This window comes from Sceloporus occidentalis, unplaced genomic scaffold, assembly GCF_023333645.1.
Source record: "Sceloporus occidentalis isolate IW3139 unplaced genomic scaffold, rSceOcc1.0.p SCAF_22, whole genome shotgun sequence".
NCBI lineage: Eukaryota > Metazoa > Chordata > Lepidosauria > Squamata > Phrynosomatidae > Sceloporus > Sceloporus occidentalis.
The window spans coordinates 15,550,513-15,566,266 of NW_028317002.1; the positions used below are offsets into that span (position 1 = coordinate 15,550,513).

General features: G+C 46.1%; 1 non-coding gene across 1 annotated transcript; it reads left to right on the forward strand.

The window, feature by feature from the left end:
- The first annotated feature begins 11,654 nt into the window (after positions 1-11,654).
- Positions 11,655-11,726, forward strand: TRNAD-GUC (transfer RNA aspartic acid (anticodon GUC)). Its single transcript has one exon. It is a non-coding gene; the product is annotated as a tRNA-Asp (tRNA).
- The last annotated feature ends 4,028 nt before the right edge of the window (positions 11,727-15,754 follow it).

Here is a 15,754-nt window from a genome sequence, read left to right on the forward strand (position 1 = left end):
TCTGCTTTCTGTGTGACTGGACATTCATCACTCGGGCTCGTAAGGCATCAGTTTTTTGACCAGCAGTTAGCCTCAGGAAAGATATCAACAGACAACACCAAGGTCATTTCAGTATTATACCAATGTTTGTATTTTGGGTCAAATAAACCCACATTGATTCAAATCACTGTGTCTACGTGTATCCGTATAACCTGAGCTTTTGCCGCTCCTGTCTGCTCCACTGCTTGGACACGAAGGTAGGAAAGTCACACAGCCACTACCAGTTACACCTTCATTCGCCTTCATGTGGAGACAGAACAGTCAAAAAACTGCCTTAGTGACCAGTACCACACTCAGGAATCTCCCTAGCAACAGGCCCACGTGCAGCAAATCTGCCCAGCCACTGAACATGTCTGGACAAGCCTAGGGGAATCAACGTGCATCCGCAGTATCTACTCCCTCGCCTGGAAGTCCTCCACAACTCCAAAAACCCAGCAATTCACTCAAAACACCTTAGGAAGCTTATCAAGTGCCCTATAGGAACCGTGCAGCAATTTTCAGCCCCCAATTCAAAAGTTTATTTTCTTAAAGAGATAGCGCACCTTAAATCAAAATGGCCGAAAAGGACCTTGCTCAGTTCCCCAGTGATAAAACAAAGCAAATGCAACCTGATAATGATAATTATGAAGAGCAGGAAGCAGAACCCACGCTTCCAGCAGACCAAGACGCACGACCAAGACGCTCTCTTAAACCGACGATAAAGGTCATTGAAAACTATCACACCATGAAAGATGAGCTATGTGATAACCTGGAAGAGCAATGGGAACGGGTTTCCTCCCTCATGTCAGGACTTAAATCCTCCTCAGGTGGTGCTGCCAGCTTACAAGTCGCCGTTGGACGGCTGAACACAGCTTATGAAAGCTACAAGGGACTATCCACAAGGTATATAACCTTTCTAAGAGACTCTAATATCGATGAAGCCTCATCAGAACTGAGCAAGGCAGAATCATTAGACAGAGAAAGAGACGCCATGGTGCAGGATGTTAAAGATAAAGCGGAACTCCATATCTCTCATATGCAGGAAACTAGATCACACAGATCAAATTCATCTAAACATTCCTCCCGGTCATACAGATCATCGCGCTCTAGAAGCTCAGCCATGAGTGACAGAATAATAGAGGCCCGCATAAATGCAGAACAATCCAAGGCGAGACGTACCTTCATTGAGAAAACAGCTCTTGCAAAGGCAGAAGCAGAAGCTCGGATAAAGATTTTTGAATCAGAGATGGATGAGGAAATTGTGTTAGCCAAAGTAAGAATACTTGAGCAAGCATTGAGCCAAGGTCTTGATCCAGTCTGCTCGCTACCACAGGAAATGGACGATCCAGTCGATCGCACCAGTGACTATGTGCTGAAACAGTTACCCGTGCCACCCCTTATTTCCAGTACTGTACAAGTCGATAACACTGAAACCTCCGAACCAGCTTTACCTACGGTGCTAGTGCCACCCACAGCACCCGAGCAAGCTAATAACTGTCACCCGGGTGTGCCCACTCAAGGACAGTTATTACAGCAAGATCAGGTGCTTTCTGGCCTACCTCCACAGCTCAAGCAGCAGTCATCAGAATCTACAGAGGCTAAACCACGGCTCAACCCTGCAGCAACATCATTCTACCCGGTAGCGTCTCACCCTTTCACGCCAAGCAACCCATACGCCCCAGGGGCATCACAAGTTGTCATGGCAACAAGCAGTGAGAAATCAGATATGTCTGAGTTCGCCAGGTTTATGGTGAGCAGAGAGCTAATCAACACCAGTCTTTCAAAGTTCGATGACCGTGCAGAGAGCTATAGAGCCTGGAAAGCAACCTTCAAAGCCGCCATTGCCAACCTCAACCTAACCGTAGAGCAAGAACTTGACCTCATGATCAAATGGTTGGGCCCAGGCTCTACAAATCGTATCAAGAGCCTCAGAACTGTCTATGTGGGACAAGCAGAAGCAGGTCTCGCTGCCGCCTGGCAGAGACTTGAACGGACCTTTGGTAGTGCAGAAGCGATAGAGAAGGCCCTATTCCAGAGACTGCAAAACATCCCAAAGATCAATCTCAAGGAAGTCCATAAGCTTCAGGACTTAAGTGATCTGCTCATGGAACTGGAGCTAGCCAAAAGAGACCCTCGTTTGACTGGGCTGTGCTACCTGGATACAGCGCATGGAGTGAACCCAATTGTTGTGAAGCTACCATACGGTCTGCAAGAGAAGTGGGCAGCGTCGGTCTCAAGGTACAAAAGAGCACATGACGTCACCTTTCCCCCATTTATTCATTTCTGTAGGTTCATCGATGAACAGTCCCAGATGAGGAATGACCCCAGCCTTGACTTCCTGGGGTCCAACACTATAGCCTCAGCGACGTCATCATCAGGGTTTGAAAGTGTCATGCATAAACACAGAGACTTTAAGAGCAGCGTGAGCGTTAGAAAGACTAACCTACCATCACCTGCAGTACCCACGGGAAAACAGTACACTACCTCATTAGGAAACAAGTCCTTCAATCGTGAATGTCCCATTCATAAAAAAACCACACTCACTGAACAAATGCAGAGGGTTTAGATCCAAAACCATACAGGAGCGCAAGAAAGTCCTCACCGAGCTTGGGGTATGTTTCAGATGCTGCGCTTCATTGGAGCACATGGCCAAGGACTGTAAATCTGCCATCAAGTGTGAAGAGTGTCATAGCGAAAGACATGCCTCAGCTATGCACCCAACCCCACTCGCCAGGGACTCACCGGCTGCAGTCGCCATTAGCCCCGCTCCAAGTCATGGCGGGGAGCCCCAGAATCACGCCAACACCGCCACAGCTGTTTCCTGCTCATGCTTGGAAGTATGTGGGGAGAGTCAGAGTGAGAAATGTTGTGCCCGACTATGCCTAATCAAGGTTTACCCAGACGGACAACCAGAAAAGGCAGTAAGAATGTATGCCATCATCGACGACCAAAGTAACCGGTCCCTAGCGGGACCTAAATTCTTTGAAGCCTTTGGAATCAAAGGACCATCAGAACCCTACACCTTAAACACCTGCTCGGGCCGCATAGAGACTAGCGGCAGAAGGGCACAAGGATTCATTGCTTCTCCTATCAATGGGGATACCGAAATACCCCTACCGACGCTGATCGGATGCGACCAAATACCCAACCATAGGGATGAGATTCCTACCCCAGAAGTTGCATTTCACCAACCACACCTAAGGCACCTAGCCAGCCTTATCCCACCTATGGACATCAACGCCGAGATTCTACTCCTGCTCGGCAGAGACAATCTAAGGGTACACAAGGTGCGTCAACAATGTAATGGTCCCGACTATGCACCATACGCCCAGAGACTGGACTTGGGATGGGTAGTCATAGGGAACGTATGCTTAGATCAACCAGGAATTGACTCCTTCAAGACTTATGTGCGTGGAGATGGACGCACAACTTGCATTAAGCCGTGTCCTCATCACTATGAGGTGAAAGAGAAGTCTCCAGACCTCATACAGCCACCTGACATAATTTCTCCCTTCTTTGCCGAAGACTTGGGGAGATCAGTCTTTCACACAACCAAGAACGACGATAAAGTAGCCTTGTCAGTAGAGGACAGAGAATTTGTCAAGATAATGGACAGAGAGTCCTTTAAAGACGAAACCGATCACTGGGTTTCTCCATTACCCTTCCGAGCTACCAGGCTAAGACTCCCTAACAATCTGGAACAAGCTCTGTCTAGATTTAACTCTCTTCAGCGTACCATGAACAGCAAGCCTGAAATGAGAAAACACATTGTCGCCTTTATGGATAAAATATTCCGTAACAACCACGCAGAAACAGCTCCATCCTTAAGGAAGAACGAAGAGTGCTGGTACTTGCCTTCATTCGGAGTGTATCATCAATGGAAACCTAATCAAATTAGGGTTGTTTTCGATTCAAGCGCCAAACATCAAGGTGTATCTCTAAATGATGTTCTTCTCACAGGTCCCAATCTGACAAATAACTTAGTAGGAGTGCTGATGAGGTTCAGGAAAGAGCCTGTCGCCATCACTGCCGACATTGAACAGATGTTCCACTGTTTCGTAGTCAGAGAGGACCACCGGAATTTCCTCAGGTTTCTGTGGTACAAGGACAATGACACCAATGCAAAGATGGTGGAGTATCGAATGAGGGTGCATGTATTTGGAAACAGCCCTTCACCTGCCGTAGCAACTTACGGCCTTCGGAGAACTGCATTAGAAGGAGAGTCCGAGTATGGAGCAGACGCGAGAGACTTTGTAGAAAAGGACTTCTACGTAGATGACGGACTCAAATCACTACCGACTGAAGAAGCGGCTATCAGTCTGCTCAAGAGGACTCAAAGAATGTTGTACCAAGCTAAACTTAGACTACACAAAATTGCTTCAAACAGCCTGGCCGTAATGAGAGCCTTCGAGTCAGGTGATCATGCACCTGGATTCAAGGACATTAACCTGGGACTGGACAGTCCACCTGTGCAGAGGAGCTTGGGCCTCAGGTGGGATCTCTCGGCCGACTCCTTCGGTTTTCAAATAAGTTGTGCAGACAAGCCATTCACAAAACGTGGTGTCCTATCAGTGGTGAACAGCCTATTTGATCCGCTGGGATTTGTAGCGCCCATCACCATACAAGGTAGATCCCTACTGAGACAACTTTCTGAAACCGTCAAGGATTGGGATACCCCACTTCCTTCTGATAAAGAGCAAAAATGGGAAGCCTGGAAACAATGTTTGTGTGCCTTGGATGAGATCCACATCCCGAGATGCTATGTCAAAACCTCATCTACCTCTAGCATAAAGAAAGAACTCCACGTGTTCTCAGACGCCTCCACGGAAGCCATTGCAGCGGTTGCCTATCTGAAGGTGACAGAACTCAACAAACAAAGTCACATTGGATTCGTCTTTGGTAAGGCTAAGTTGGCTCCCAAGCCTGATCATACTATTCCCAGACTTGAACTCTGTGGGACTGTGTTAGCAGTGGAGATTGCAGACTTCATACAACAAGAACTGGGTGTCGACATAGAAGAGGTCCAGTATTACACGGACAGTAAGGTCGTTTTAGGTTACATTTATAATCGGACTAAACGATTTTATGTGTACGTCAGTAACCGCATAGAGAGAATCAGGAGGTCTTCAAAACCTGAACAATGGCACTATGTGCCATCCAACTTTAATCCAGCAGACCACGCCACTAGGCCGATGTCTATAGGTTCCTTTATTAACTCTTCTTGGCTTACAGGTCCGGAGTTTCTGTTGAGACAGAGGGACGAATGTATACAGGAAGTTTTCAGCATCCAGGATCCGGATAATGATCCAGAAATCCGCGCTGAAGTTAGTGCATTAGTTACTGGAATAAAGCAAACCTCCAGCCTCGGTTGTCAGCGCTTCCAGCGTTTCTCCTGTTGGATGAGACTCGTCAGAACTATCGCTAGGTTAGTGCACATTGCGAGATGTTATCACAGTACTCAACAAGATAAGGATTGTCATGGCTGACACGTCTGTCATAAACCCCTCTCTGCTGAAGATATCTCTCATAGTGAGTCCCTCATAATACGCCATGTCCATCAGGAAGAATTCAACGTAGAATGGAAGTGCTTGTACAACAAACAGCGGATTCCAATAAAAGGCCCTCTTGCCAATTTAAATCAAGTTATGGACGGTTCTGGCTTGCTGAGAGTCGGTGGTCGTTTGAATCAAGCCCACCTAGGAGTTGCAGAACAAAATCCTCTCATCATTCCCAGCAAACATCATATCACTGTCTTGCTGATCCGACACCACCACGAAAAGGCTGAACACCAAGGCAGACAAATCTCTGAGGGCAGGTTACGGTCTGCAGGCCTTTGGATTATAGGTATGAAAAAACGTGTGGCCCAAATACTTCACGACTGCGTGCACTGTCGTAAAGCAAGAGGAAAACAACTATACCAACAAATGGCTGACTTGCCTGTGGATAGACTATGTACAGAGCCACCATTCACCTACGTTGGCCTAGACATTTTCGGGCCATGGATGGTGTCTGCACGCAGGACCCGTGGCGGTCACGCAAACAGTAAGCGTTGGGCTGTACTATTCACTTGCATGAGTGTGCGTGCCGTTCACATAGAGGTGATAGAATCCATGGACACATCCAGCCTTATTAATGCCTTAAGACGGTTCTTCGCAATCAGAGGACCAGCGAAACAGTTGAGGTCTGACCGCGGAGGAAACTTCATCAGAGCAAGTAAAGAACTGAACATCGATACCAAGCCCACTCAAGATCAGTTGGCAGAGAAAGGTTGCACTTGGATTTTCAATCCTCCTCATAGTTCCCACATGGGGGGCTCCTGGGAGAGGATGATCGGGATCTCACGCAGCATCTTGAATTCTATGTTAATGGGTGTAAACTCTTCAAGGCTCACACATGAGACCCTAGTCACCCTTCTCGCTGAAGTTTCAGCCATAATCAATTCAAGACCACTTGTGCCAGTGTCGATGGATCCTGAAACACCAACTGTACTGACTCCTGCTATTCTCCTTACCCAAAAAACGGAGGATACGCTAATACTTAGTAAAGAATTTACCCATGCGAACATCTACCAGAAACAATGGAAACGTGTACAATACCTAGCGGATTACTTCTGGAACAGGTGGCGAAAGGAGTATCTTGTGATTCTTCAAGGAAGAAGAAAATGGCAACACCACAAACCAAACTTGAAAGAAGGAGACCTCGTGTTGATGAAGGAGCAACAAACCGAACGGATTCACTGGCCTATGGGACTTATTACAAAGGTTTTTCCTAGCAAAGATGGCAGGGTCCGGAAGGTGGAGTTGACTATCTTCAGAAAGGGTGAGCATAAAACGTTTGCAAGGCCAATTAACGAACTTATTATGATACTACCCATCGAGAACATCCCTGCAGGATAAACAGAACTGAACTTGAATTTTGTGGATCTTCTCCATTCCAAGTTTGAAACAGGACTATGTTGTAATGTTTCCTGTTTTATTCTAACATGTTTGTTACAGGTTTGTTCCATATATTTTTTGGAAATTACTCATAGTGAAATTCCCTTGGGAATTTCAGACGGGGAGTGTGCTGTCTTCTGTACTGTTCTCATATTTATTTAACTGTCCACCATATTATCGGTTCTTCCATCACCATATTGTTTCTATGTATGGTCGTTTTGCTGCCATCTGCTGGCCAGAATTTGTATGCTGCACGCCTCTGTTCTTGTTAATAAAGCTTTCATTTGCTGGGCGTGTTTTCAGGAGCCTGGGTCCATGTCACTTCCTGCAACCCTTGTGTGAGGGATCTGCTTTCTGTGTGACTGGACATTCATCACTCGGGCTCGTAAGGCATCAGTTTTTTGACCAGCAGTTAGCCTCAGGAAAGATATCAACAGACAACACCAAGGTCATTTCAGTATTATACCAATGTTTGTATTTTGGGTCAAATAAACCCACATTGATTCAAATCACCGTGTCTACGTGTATCCTTCTAACCTGAGCTTTTGCCGGTCCTGTCTGCTCCACTGCTTGGACACGAAGGTAGGAAAGTCACACAGCCACTACCAGTTACACCTTCATTCGCCTTCATGTGGAGACAGAATACCTTCCTTTAGTGCTTTTGAATGCTCTGCTGGATTTCCACCTTTGCAAATGAAACCCCAATACCGATTGTAAGAGTAAAATCCTTACTCTGCGCTTTCCAGCGGAAGGAAGTTGGTACAAAACGTAGTGGCGAGGTAAGTCCATTAGTTGATTCCCTTTTGATGACAATCCAAATTTTCAAGCAATTGTACTAGAAATAATAATGCCAAGGTCGCAGGTTCAATCCCCGTATGGTCCTGTTGCTTCTTTTCTCTCTTTTCAGCACAGTCTTAACATGAGCTGTTGCAACTTGCAAACCTTGTCCCGTACGCACGTTGCATCTGGCTAAAGAAAGCTACTGATACAGGATTTAGGGCTTTTTGGAGCACGTGCTTGCAGTTAGTCTGCGCTTTCCAGTGGAAGGAAGTTGGTACAAAACGTAGTGGCGAGGTAAGTCCTTTAGTTGATTCCCTTTTGATGACAATCCAAATTTTCAAGCAATTGTACTGGAAATAATAATGGCAAGGTCGCGAGTTCCATCCCGGTACAAGCCAGTCGCTTCTATTCTCTCCTTTCAGTACAGTCTTAAAAGGTGCGTGAGCTTTTGCAGTGTACAAACCTTGCACCACACACTCTTTAAATCTGTCTAACGAAAGTCACTGATACAGGTTTTTGGGGCTTTCGGGAGCGGACAAACCCACAGCTAGTCCTCGTTAGTATAGTGGTGAGTATCCCCGCCTGTCACACGCGAGACCGGGGTTCGATTTCCCGACAGCGAGTCCTTCCTTTAGCGCTTTTGATTGCTCTGCTGGATTTCCCCCTTTGCAAATGAAACCCAAATACCGATTGTAAGAGTAAAATCCTTACTCTGCGCTTTCCAGTGGAAGGAATTGGTACAAAACGTAGTGGCTAGGTAAGTCCTTTAGTTGATTCCCTTTTGGTGACAATCCAAATTTTCAAGCAATTGCACTGGAAATAATAATGCCAAGGTCGCAGCTTCAATCCCCGTATGGTCCTGTTGCTTCTTTTCTCTCTTTTCAGCACAGTCTTAACATGAGCTGTTGCAATGTGCAAACCTTGTCCCGTACGCATGTTGCATCTGGCTAAGGAAAGCTACTGATACAGGATTTAGGGCTTTTTGGAGCACGTGCTTGCAGTTAGTCTGCGCTTTCCAGCGGAAGGAAGTTGGTACAAAACGTAGTGGCTAGGTAAGTCCTTTAGTTGATTCCCTTTTGATGACAATCTAAATTTTCAAGCAATTGTAATGGAAATAATAATGCCAAGGTCGCAGGTTCAATCCCCGTATGGTCCTGTTGCTTCTTTTCTGATACAGGATTTAGGGCTTTTTGGAGCACGTGCTTGCAGTTAGTCCTCCTTAGTATAGAGTAAACTTCTTACTCTGCGCTGTCCACCTCTGAATCTGTTGCGCATGGATAGTATTAAATACGTCTCGCAAGCCTGATTGCCTATGGCGGGAGATATGGTAAGGTGTCTCTGACTAGCACTCGTCCTCTTTTTCACAAGCTGGGGCAAGCCCGGGGGTAGAGACCCTTTACCTTTTTAACGATACAGCTTGTCCATTAGTAGCTTTTTTGATGATGACAATACAAATTTTTGGGCACTTGTACGGGAAATAATAATGGCAAGGTCGCGAGTTCCATCCCGGTACAAGCCAGTCACTTCTATTCTCTCCTTTCAGTATAGTCTTAAAAGGTGTGAAGTTGGTACAAAATGTAGTGGCGAGGTAAGTCCTTTAGTTGATTCCCTTTTGATGACAATCCAAATTTTCAACTAATTGTACTGGAAATAATAATGCCAAGGTCGCAGGTTCAATCCCCGTATGGTCCTGTTGCTTCTTTTCTCTCTTTTCAGCACAGTCTTAACATGAGCTGTTGCAACTTGCATACCTTGTCCCATAAGCACGTTGCATCTGGCTAAGGAAAGCTACTGATACAGGATTTAGGGCTTTTTGGAGCACATGCTTGCAGTTAGTCCTCCTTAGTATAGAGTAAACTCTTTACTCTGCGCTGTCCACCTCTGAATCTGTTGCGGATGGATAGCATTAAATACGTCTCGCAAGCCTGATTGCCTATGCCGGGAGATATGGTAAGATCTCTAACTAGCACTCGTCCTCTTTTTCACAAGCTGGGGCAAGCCCGGGGGTAGAGACCCTTTACCTTTTTAACGATACAGCTTGTCCATTAGTAGCTTTTTTGATGATAACAATACAAATTTTTGGGCAATTGTACGGGAAATAATAATGGCAAGGTCGCGAGTTCCATCCCGGTACAAGCCAGTCACTTCTATTCTCTCCTTTCAGTACAGTCTTAAAAGGTGCGTGAGCTTTTGCAGTGTACAAACCTTGCACCAGACACTCTTTAAATCTGTCTAACGAAAGTCACTGATACAGGTTTTAGGGCTTTCGGGAGCAGCCGCACCCACAGCTAGTCCTCGTTAGTATAGTGGTGAGTATCCCCGCCTGTCACGCGGGAGACCGGGGTTCGATTTCACGACAGCGAGTCCTTCCTTTAGCGCTTTTGATTGCTCTGCTGGATTTCCCCCTTTGCAAATGAAACCCAAATACCGATTGTAAGAGTAAAATCCTTACTCTGCGCTTTCCAGTGGAAGGAATTGGTACAAAACGTAGTGGCTAGGTAAGTCCTTTAGTTGATTCCCTTTTGGTGACAATCCAAATTTTCAAGCAATTGTACTGGAAATAATAATGCCAAGGTCGCAGCTTCAATCCACGTATGGTCCTGTTGCTTCTTTTCTCTCTTTTCAGCACAGTCTTAACATGAGCTGTTGCAACGTGCAAACCTTGTCCTGTACGCACGTTGCATCTGGCTAAGGTAAGCTACTGATACAGGATTTAGGGCTTTTTGGAGCACGTGCTTGCAGTTAGTCTGCGCTTTCCAGCGGAAGGAAGTTGGCACAAAACGTAGTGGCGAGGTAAGTCCTTTAGTTGATTCCCTTTTGATGACAATCCAAATTTTCAAGCAATTGTAATGGAAATAATAATGCCAAGGTCGCAGGTTCAATCCCCGTATGGTCCTGTTGGTTCTTTTCTCTCTTTTCAGCACAGTCTTAACATGAGCTGTTGCAACGTGCAAACCTTGTCCTGTACGCACGTTGCATCTGGCTAAGGTAAGCTACTGATACAGGATTTAGGGCTTTTTGGAGCACGTGCTTGCAGTTAGTCTGCGCTTTCCAGCGGAAGGAAGTTGGCACAAAACGTAGTGGCGAGGTAAGTCCTTTAGTTGATTCCCTTTTGATGACAATCCAAATTTTCAAGCAATTGTAATGGAAATAATAATGCCAAGGTCGCAGGTTCAATCCCCGTATGGTCCTGTTGGTTCTTTTCTCTCTTTTCAGCACAGTCTTAACATGAGCTGTTGCAACGTGCAAACCTTGTCCTGTACGCACGTTGCATCTGGCTAAGGTAAGCTACTGATACAGGATTTAGGGCTGTTTGGAGCACGTGCTTGCAGTTAGTCTGCGCTTTCCAGCGGAAGGATGTTGGTACAAAACGTAGTGGCAAGGTAAGTCCTTTAGTTGATTCCCTTTTGATGACAATCCAAATTTCCAAGCAATTGTACTGGAAATAATAATGGCAAGGTCGCGAGTTCCATCCCGGTACAAGCCAGTCGCTTCTATTCTCTCCTTTCAGTACAGTCTTAAAAGGTGCGTGAGCTTTTGCAGTGTACAAACCTTGCACCACACACTCTTTAAATCTAACGAAAGTCACTGATACAGCTTTTAGGGCTTTCAGGAGCAATTGCACCCACAGTTAGTATAGTGGTGAGTATCCCTGCCTGTCACGCGAGAGACCGGGGTTCGATTCCTTTCTTGATGATGACAATACAAATTTTTGGGCAATTGTACGGGAAATAATAATGGCAAGGTCGCGAGTTCCATCCCGGTACAAGCCAGTCACTTCTATTCTCTCCTTTCAGTACAGTCTTAAAAGGTGCGTGAGCTTTTGCAGTGTACAAACCTTGCACCACACACTCTTTAAATCTAACGAAAGTCACTGATACAGCTTTTAGGGCTTTCAGGAGCAATTGCACCCACAGCTAGTCCTCGTTAGTATAGTGGTGAGTATCCCCGCCTGTCACGCGGGAGACCGGGGTTCGATTCCCCGACGGGGAGGCTTTCTTTTAGCGCTTTTGATTGCTCTGCTGGAGTTCCACCTTTGCAAATGAAAACCCAATACCGATTGTAAGAGTAAAATAATTACTCTGCGCTTTCCAGCGGAAGGAAGTTGGTACAAAACGTAGTGGCGAGGTAAGTCCTTTAGTTGATTCCCTTTTGATGACAATCCAAATTTTCAAGCAATTGTACTGGAAATAATAATGCCAAGGTCGCAGGTTCAATCCCCGTATGGTCCTGTTGCTTCTTTTCTCTCTTTTCAGCACAGTCTTAACATGAGCTGTTGCAACGTGCAATCCTTGTCCCATACGCACGTCGTATCTGGCTAAGGAAAGCTACTGATACAGGATTTAGGGCTTTTTGGAGCACGTGCTTGCAGTTAGTCTGCGCTTTCCAGCGGACGGAAGTTGGTACAAAACGTAGTGGCGAGTTAAGTCCTTTAGTTGATTCCCTTTTGATGACAATCCAAATTTTCAAGCAATTGTACTGGAAATAATAATGCCAAGGTCGCAGGTTCAATCCCCGTATGGTCCTGTTGCTTCTTTTCTCTCTTTTCAGCACAGTCTTAACATGAGCTGTTGCAACGTGCAAACCTTGTCCCGTACGCACGTCGTATCTGGCTAAGGAAAGCTACTGATACAGGATTTAGCGCTTTTTGGAGCACGTGCTTGTAGTTAGTCCTCCTTAGTATAGAGTAAACTTCTTACTCTGTGCTGTCTACCTCTGAATCTGTTGCGGATGGATAGTATTAAATACGTCTCGCAAGCCTAATTGCCTATGCCGGGAGATATGGTAAGGTATCTCTAACTAGCACTCGTCCTCTTTTTCACAAGCTGGGGCAAGCCCAGAGGTAGAGACTCTTTACCTTTTTAACGATACAGCTTGTCCATTAGTAGCTTTTTTGATGATGACAATACAAATTTTTGGCGCAATTGTACGGGAAATAATAATGGCAAGGTCGCGAGTTCCATCCCGGTACAAGCCAGTCACTTCTATTCTCTCCTTTCAGTACAGTCTTAAAAGGTGCGAAGTTGGTACAAAACGTAGTGGCGAGGTAAGTCCTTTAGTTGATTCCCTTTTGATGACAATCCAAATTTTCAAGCAGTCTTAAAAGGTGCGTGAGCTTTTGCAGTGTACAAATCTTGCACCACACACTCTTTAAATCTGTCTAACGAAAATCACTGATACAGGTTTTATGGCTTTCGGGAGCGGCCACACCCACTGCTAGTCCTCGTTAGTATAGTGGTGAGTATCCCTGCCGGTCACGTGGGAGTTCGATTCCCTGACGGGGAGGCCTTCTGTGCTGTCTTCTGTACTGTTCTCATATTTATTTAACTGTCCACCATATTATCGGTTCTTCCATCACCATATTGTTTCTATGTATGGTCGTTTTGCTGCCATCTGCTGGCCAGAATTTGTATGCTGCACGCCTCTGTTCTTGTTAATAAAGCTTTCCTTTGCTGGGCGTGTTTTCAGGAGCCTGGGTCCATGTCACTTCCTGCAACCCTTGTGTGAGGGATCTGCTTTCTGTGTGACTGGACATTCATCACTCGGGCTCGTAAGGCATCAGTTTTTTGACCAGCAGTTAGCCTCAGGAAAGATATCAACAGACAACACCAAGGTCATTTCAGTATTATACCAATGTTTGTATTTTGGGTCAAATAAACCCACATTGATTCAAATCACTGTGTCTACGTGTATCCGTCTAACCTGAGCTTTTGCCGGTCCTGTCTGCTCCACTGCTTGGACACGAAGGTAGGAAAGTCACACAGCCACTACCAGTTACACCTTCATTCGCCTTCATGTGGAGACAGAACAGTCAAAAAACTGCCTTAGTGACCAGTACCACACTCAGGAATCTCCCTAGCAACAGGCCCACGTGCAGCAAATCTGCCCAGCCACTGAACATGTCTGGACAAGCCTAGGGGAATCAACGTGCATCCGCAGTATCTACTCCCTCGCCTGGAAGTCCTCCACAACTCCAAAAACCCAGCAATTCACTCAAAACACCTTAGGAAGCTTATCAAGTGCCCTATAGGAACCGTGCAGCAATTTTCAGCCCCCAATTCAAAAGTTTATTTTCTTAAAGAGATAGCGCACCTTAAATCAAAATGGCCGAAAAGGACCTTGCTCAGTTCCCCAGTGATAAAACAAAGCAAATGCAACCTGATAATGATAATTATGAAGAGCAGGAAGCAGAACCCACGCTTCCAGCAGACCAAGACGCACGACCAAGACGCTCTCTTAAACCGACGATAAAGGTCATTGAAAACTATCACACCATGAAAGATGAGCTATGTGATAACCTGGAAGAGCAATGGGAACGGGTTTCCTCCCTCATGTCAGGACTTAAATCCTCCTCAGGTGGTGCTGCCAGCTTACAAGTCGCCGTTGGACGGCTGAACACAGCTTATGAAAGATACAAGGGACTATCCACAAGGTATATAACCTTTCTAAGAGACTCTAATATCGATGAAGCCTCATCAGAACTGAGCAAGGCAGAATCATTAGACAGAGAAAGAGACGCCATGGTGCAGGATGTTAAAGATAAAGCGGAACTCCATATCTCTCATATGCAGGAAACTAGATCACACAGATCAAATTCATCTAAACATTCCTCCCGGTCATACAGATCATCGCGCTCTAGAAGCTCAGCCATGAGTGACAGAATAATAGAGGCCCGCATAAATGCAGAACAATCCAAGGCGAGACGTACCTTCATTGAGAAAACAGCTCTTGCAAAGGCAGAAGCAGAAGCTCGGATAAAGATTTTTGAATCAGAGATGGATGAGGAAATTGTGTTAGCCAAAGTAAGAATACTTGAGCAAGCATTGAGCCAAGGTCTTGATCCAGTCTGCTCGCTACCACAGGAAATGGACGATCCAGTCGATCGCACCAGTGACTATGTGCTGAAACAGTTACCCGTGCCACCCCTTATTTCCAGTACTGTACAAGTCGACAACACTGAAACCTCCGAACCAGCTTTACCTACGGTGCTAGTGCCACCCACAGCACCCGAGCAAGCTAATAACTGTCACCCGGATGTGCCCACTCAAGGACAGTTATTACAGCAAGATCAGGTGCTTTCTGGCCTACCTCCACAGCTCAAGCAGCAGTCATCAGAATCTACAGAGGCTAAACCACGGCTCAACCCTGCAGCAACATCATTCTACCCGGTAGCGTCTCACCCTTTCACGCCAAGCAACCCATACGCCCCAGGGGCATCACAAGTTGTCATGGCAACAAGCAGTGAGAAATCAGATATGTCTGAGTTCGCCAGGTTTATGGTGAGCAGAGAGCTAATCAACACCAGTCTTTCAAAGTTCGATGACCGTGCAGAGAGCTATAGAGCCTGGAAAGCAACCTTCAAAGCCGCCATTGCCAACCTCAACCTAACCGTAGAGCAAGAACTTGACCTCATGATCAAATGGTTGGGCCCAGGCTCTACAAATCGTATCAAGAGCCTCAGAACTGTCTATGTGGGACAAGCAGAAGCAGGTCTCGCTGCCGCCTGGCAGAGACTTGAACGGACCTTTGGTAGTGCAGAAGCGATAGAGAAGGCCCTATTCCAGAGACTGCAAAACATCCCAAAGATCAATCTCAAGGAAGTCCATAAGCTTCAGGACTTAAGTGATCTGCTCATGGAACTGGAGCTAGCCAAAAGAGACCCTCGTTTGACTGGGCTGTGCTACCTGGATACAGCGCATGGAGTGAACCCAATTGTTGTGAAGCTACCATACGGTCTGCAAGAGAAGTGGGCAGCGTCGGTCTCAAGGTACAAAAGAGCACATGACGTCACCTTTCCCCCATTTATTCATTTCTGTAGGTTCATCGATGAACAGTCCCAGATGAGGAATGACCCCAGCCTTGACTTCCTGGGGTCCAACACTATAGCCTCAGCGACGTCATCATCAGGGTTTGAAAGTGTCATGCATAAACACAGAGACTTTAAGAGCAGCGTGAGCGTTAGAAAGACTAACCTACCATCACCTGCAGTACCCACGGGAAAACAGTACACTACCTCATTA